The sequence below is a fragment of the Leuciscus leuciscus genome (genome assembly GCF_965113295.1).
Source record: "Leuciscus leuciscus genome assembly, chromosome: 17".
Taxonomy (NCBI): Eukaryota; Metazoa; Chordata; class Actinopteri; order Cypriniformes; family Leuciscidae; genus Leuciscus; species Leuciscus leuciscus.
This window is the reverse complement of record NC_138741.1, coordinates 12,247,735-12,253,708: the sequence shown is the minus strand read 5'-3', so window position 1 is coordinate 12,253,708 and position 5,974 is coordinate 12,247,735. Positions and strand designations below refer to the sequence as shown.

Genomic DNA, 5,974 nt, shown 5'->3' with positions numbered 1-5,974 from the left:
CTCTAAAGCCTGGTTCACACGGGACGATTTTAAAATTGTCGGCCGATTTTCCAAACCTGAGAGACCCCACACACGACACGGCGATAAAAAATCACGGGTCTAACAGTTTTGGTCGTACAGTGTGTGGTGCGCAGCCACACGGCAAAATCAACACATCACACACAAACCGATTTGACTTCCGAGCATTCCCAGGTCAGACGGGAAATCTCGCAAAATCCCGCCGGCTGTTTTGATTTTGTTTCCCGGTGCTTCCTCACCGCCTCACCACCTCGCTTTCTGATTGGCTACACGCCACAGTCCACAGGCTGCACTGTTAGACTTTTCAAGGGTTTTTTACAGTAACTTACTGGCAACACTGTTGCCAGTAAGTTACTGTAATTAAGAGTTACAGTACCAAACCGTATTTCAGTTTTGTGTAATACAGTGCATTACTGTAAAAACGAAGCTAATCAGTACAGTGCATTACTGTAAAAACTAAGCTAATCAGTACACTACTGTAATTATTTTTATTTGTACTAAATATAAATTAGATTTGATAATTTTGATATATGATTATTTTTATTTTTATCCTACATAAGTACTACTTTCATACAAACCAATTAGACAAAGTTATCACAAAATACCATTTTTTTATTTAAAACATTTCATATATAAACATGCCAATGCTGGAAATGATGTGTGAAATTTTTACACATTAATGGGTAAGTTTAGAGACAACATTTTTTGTGTTAATTTTAACTCATTCATTGTGTTAATGATTTTAACAAAGTAAATATGTCAGAGAGGTTAGCACAAAGATGTGTAAACGTGTTAAATTAACACATTATGTGCTGTCCTTCACTGCAAACATTTTTGAAAACATACATAAAATCATAAACAAAACATTAGCATTTGACTAAATGAATGTAGAGTCATTGGTTGTTTAGCTTATACAAGTATTATAATGAAATATCAACCATTACATTCATAAAACTGCAGAATATAAATACATTAAGCATTCAAAAAGGAAATGTCCAAAACAGGACAAAACACAGTTCTTTTCACAATACAAGATACATAACCCCACCTTAAAAATAATTTCACTTATTTCCAAAAATGTGTTGGATTCATGTACACTGGTGGCCAAAAGAAGTATTTAAGTGGCGTAATGTTTTTGAAAGAAGTCTCTTTGATGCTCAAGAAACATTTATTATTATTATCAATGTCTGACTGTCTACTCCATCTTTTCTACAGCATAGGAGTAAAAGTCATCAAAATAATCTTTAAAAAGCCAACACAATGTTTTTGTCCACCTTTGTGAATAAATGAACTTCTCCAAAGATTGGTTCCTGTTCAGAACTTGATTGACAACATCAGAGTGTTCCCTGGTCTGCATGCGTGTCCACAAACACTAATGTACTCAGTCCTTCAGAGGAGATCCCGGTTCCAAAACTATATGAGAGAGAGAGAGAGAGAGAGAGAGAGAGAGAGAGAGAGAGAGAGAGAGAGAGAATATTAGTGTCACATTATTTTTAACCTCCTTTTTTGTTAATTTTTATTATTATTTTCACAAAAACTTAAGAATATATATTTGTAAACAGCTTTTGTCAATAAATAGCATACAAAAGAACTAAATTAAATTATGCCAGATTAAATTTTAATACTTACAAATCCTAAATTCTGTCCAAAAATGCTGAGATGCATAGAAAGAAGTTGAACGACTGAAATAGATGATTTTAGCCCATTTCAGCTTGTCTGCAGTGAAGGAGTACCTGTTTGAGACAAATACACAGTAAGATACATGCAAGAAATCACTGTGTGATGATCGTTCTCCTTCCTACAGTAGTTAACCCACCTGTGCGCTGATATTAGGACCTTCCTAGTCAGGTGGAACTGCAATGGTAGAGTCGCTGGCTAATAAAATATAAAAATAATGCAAAAATATCAACTTAAGTTGTTTAGAATGCTAGATTTGGTCTTAGTGAGAGTTTTACTGCAGTGCTTACCTGGATACATTTAATCTGGTGAGACTGAACAAAGACAATGGTCCATCTTCTGATTGGTTCATTTGCTGTGTAATAAAGTTAGACATAATGCAAAGGTCACTTATTTGATATAAAGTTAGCCAATTTTATAGAGATTTTATAAGATATTGTTAGCTACCTAGTCTGCACCAGTGGCTCAAAAGCAATTTTCACATAGTGTATGCTAATCATTTCAGCAAACTTATCTCAAAATATATCACAAATGGGCTGGCCTACCTCTGGAATCTTGCTAAGTCACTGGCGCGAATTGGCGCTTTGTTGCAGTTGCCTTTAAACACAAAAATGGAAGTAAATAATAAATTCCACAAAAAAAAAAAACTATAATATGGTATAGTTTGCAAACTAATGCTAAAACTATAAAGGTTCTCATCAGTAGGCCAACATATAAGATATAAACAGAATTTCACATTAGTTTATTCACATTTATTGTTAATGTAAACGCGTTGCTCGTTGGCATATTTTAACTCGACAATTCAATAATCTAACAAAGTGTGTAAAATGAAACGTTAGCTCAGTTTACCATGGTAAAGTTCGTTACCGCCATGTTGACGACGAGTAACGTTAGGCTAACGTTAACGTTATAACATACGTTAAACTGGGCACAATCCTGTCAACATACACAGAATGTTTTTTGTTTTTTGTTTTTTTTACCTTGCTTGCTGATCTCTCTCTCGGTGAAGTGAATTCCGTCTCTTCCCCGGGCCAGACACGAACGTCGCGATCCAACAAAAGACAGACCCCATTACCTACACTGGATGTCTGTCTGACGCGACACGACAAATCCCAGACAGTATAGTGATGCGCCGCGGCCGTTATATTTCAGACGTAGTCCGATACGAGTCCAAGCGCTCGCACTAGTTCTTACAAGGGATAAACAGGTTTGCATTTAAAGGTCCGGTCGCTTCAATGTGTCCAATATAGACAGCCTCTGGCTATTATAGCGTTGTAGACACGTGGTGTAAGGCAAAAATTAGGAAATAAAAAGCACGGTGGAATGGTGCCAGCCAGAGAGGCAGTTACGTCAAATACAGTAGTATACAGCAAATTTAAAAAATACAGTAAGTCTCTGTATGTGGTGTTAGACGTCACAGAAAATTCCCATGATGCAATTGGAATCACAGTTATTTACTGTAAAGAGAAATAGCAGTATAATACTGGGGGATTTAAAGTAAATAACTGTAGAAATTACAGAAAAGTCTAACAGTGTGCGTGCTCGTTTGTCCCCGGGGGACACCACACACGAGGAGAAATCGGGCCAAAAAAATCCAACATGTTGGATATCCCCGATTTGAGATCGGAGCGGTCCCGACGTCCTTCCGAGCAGACGAGAGCAGTCTTAACACACCACACATGGCAGGAATATCTGATCAGATTATTTTACGATAATCGGAGCATCCTTAAGATTGTCGGAAGGGGTTAATCGGGGCTAAAATCGGCCTAATTATCCTGCCGTGTGAACCAGGCTTAATTGAATTCTTACTAGTAAAAATGCAATTACGACAAGTAACGCTGGGTACAATTTAAGCTAAAACGGCTTGCCATAGGATGTAGCGCTGAAAGATCATTACCCTGAGCGCTTACGGTTTGGCTCTGGGTTCGGGCCAAATATCAAGCTCGTTGCCCTCTCCACGGACAGCATGCCAAATACGCATTCTCTTTGTAAGTGTGAACTCATGAATATGTAATTTTGTGTGTCTGTGCCGACCAACAGCATGCACATGAGTGGCATTGCTTTTATAAATTTGTCAACAAGATTTTTTTTGTTGCAACTTGCATATTAGATACAATATTGGATGAATTTCACACAGGGTTTTGTGTGCTTGAAGGACACTTCTGGAAAAGAACACTAGTAAACTAGTGAGCAAAAGTGAACAAGTGAATCCCTTCACAAAAGGGCAATTTCACAAGCCCGTTAGTGAAGGGTACATGGCATGCAATTATTACTTCAAGGAAGTAATTTTACAGTTTATGGTAATGCGACCCAGGGTGGCCTCCTTGTGGTTAATTTTTAATGTATTTAAAGCATATTTTATAAACTTTTATTTGCAACAACTGCGTTTTCATGGTAACATTACAGGAGAAGATAATCTGCTCTGCTCTTAATAAGAGTAGTGGCATATTTAAGTTTCATTTTACAGGAATGAAAACGAGGCTGTGAGAGATAGAAGCACAGTATTCAGCTGTTTGTATTGTTATTCAAAAACATACATTGTTCAGCTAATGAAATGTTTATAAAAAAAAAAAATGTAAAAAAAAATTTTAGTAGGCAAAACTCCTAAATTGTCAAAGTTACATGAGGACCTTAATAGTGCCTGCTGTTGTAAAGACTGTAAGTCTGTTCCCCACTGCTTCGATTTCATCCGCCTTAAATTCAATATGATGTCTAACCTGACTAAGGGATGCTCACTTCAATTGTAATTCAACCCTCGCCTGTTACTTTTTCTATTTTTGCCCGCCAATGAAAATCATTCTAAGCCAAAGCAGAACCACGTTGCAGAGGAACACATGGTGGCTGTGTTTAACTCTATTTTTAGATACAGTTACGAACTTCCCTAAGCACTTCCCCTCGGGGGAATCTACTCATATGTACACATCAGGCAGATCCATAGACCACAATGCAACCCGATTGTGATAGCACAACAGGAACTCGCAGTGCTTGCAACTAATTTACCCACACACCTTATATGATTCAAACAGAGGGAAAAGTACTTTGCAGCTTTAAGTTAGTTAAATTAAGCAGTTTAGAAGAGTTATACTGAGATTAAACGGCATGGCTCCAGAGCAGATTCCAGGGTTTAGGGCGTTCCATTTAAACCTATTGCAAGGGTTCAGCCAGTGGTGGGCACTTGTGCAATATACCCAATGACATACATCTGAGTGAACGAGAAGTTAGAGAGGGAACGCCATAAAACGCAGGTCTTAAACACAGCATGTGAAGCAGCTTTTTTAATGAATTGGTTAAGTGAATGATTCAATGACTCACTCAAACGGAACTGTGTAACAATGTATAAAGAGACCACCTCTATTGTACAGACTGACAGTCTTTCTGGACCAGTGTTAATTTTGTCGCAGAATATTTTTTTTCATTATTTTCGATAACTAAATAAAACCCAGTTTTGAATGACAAAAACTATGACAAAAACTATTGACATTTTCGTCAACGAATAAAAACTAGACGGAAATGTTAGGAAGGGACGATTTGGGAAGAGATCCAGTCAGAACTGATGTGATGTCCTGCGTTTGTGGTAGATGCGCATATAATAATTTGCTACATTTATATAGCGTTTTTCTGGGTACTCAAAGTGCTTCACATACGGAAGGGGGGATCTCCTCAACCACCACCAATGTGCAGCACCCACCTGGATAAAGCGACGGCAGCCATATTGTGCCAGAACGCCCACCACACACCAGCTTACTGGTGGAGAGAAGACAGAGCGATGAAGCCAGTCAGTATATTGGGATGATTAGGAGGCCATGATGGACAGAGCCAATGGGCAAATTTGGCCAGGATGCCGGGGTTAAACCCCTACTCTTTTTCGAAGGACATCCTGGGATTTACGTTAAACGCATGAGATAATACTCCTGTAAATACATGTCCTATTTCTCCCCAATAGATAGCATGTGTACAGTAGTCACAGTCCTTGACTTTGATCAAAATCATTTTCAGCAGAGTCAGCACAGTCGGTCATATAATGGAATTTTCTTCAGCAATACTAAAGCATAATTTTCTTCAATTACCAGGATCACAGTAGAAAGCTTTTTAAATCTGGAGTAGCCTATCTTAATATGATTATGATTTCATAGATTTTGGAAATACAAAGAAATCTTTTCATGTGCTTTTAGCATGCAAATTATAAATTCAATATCAGTGAGTAATATAGTTATTATGCACAGTGCTTGTTAGACAGAAAAAAAAATAAAGATACAGCATCTGATATTCCCTAAACATA

The 5,974-nt window shown here is 37.6% G+C and overlaps 1 long non-coding RNA gene across 1 annotated transcript; it reads right to left on the bottom strand.

Annotated features, from left to right (window-relative positions):
- Nucleotides 1-754: 754 nt before the first annotated feature.
- LOC309478599 lies at nt 755-3,096 on the bottom strand. Its single transcript, XR_014199051.1, has 6 exons — nt 2,676-3,096; nt 2,241-2,292; nt 1,986-2,050; nt 1,835-1,893; nt 1,648-1,751; nt 755-1,431 (listed from the first exon to the last, which is right to left on the bottom strand). It is a non-coding gene; the product is annotated as an uncharacterized lncRNA (long non-coding RNA).
- Nucleotides 3,097-5,974: the final 2,878 nt, after the last annotated feature.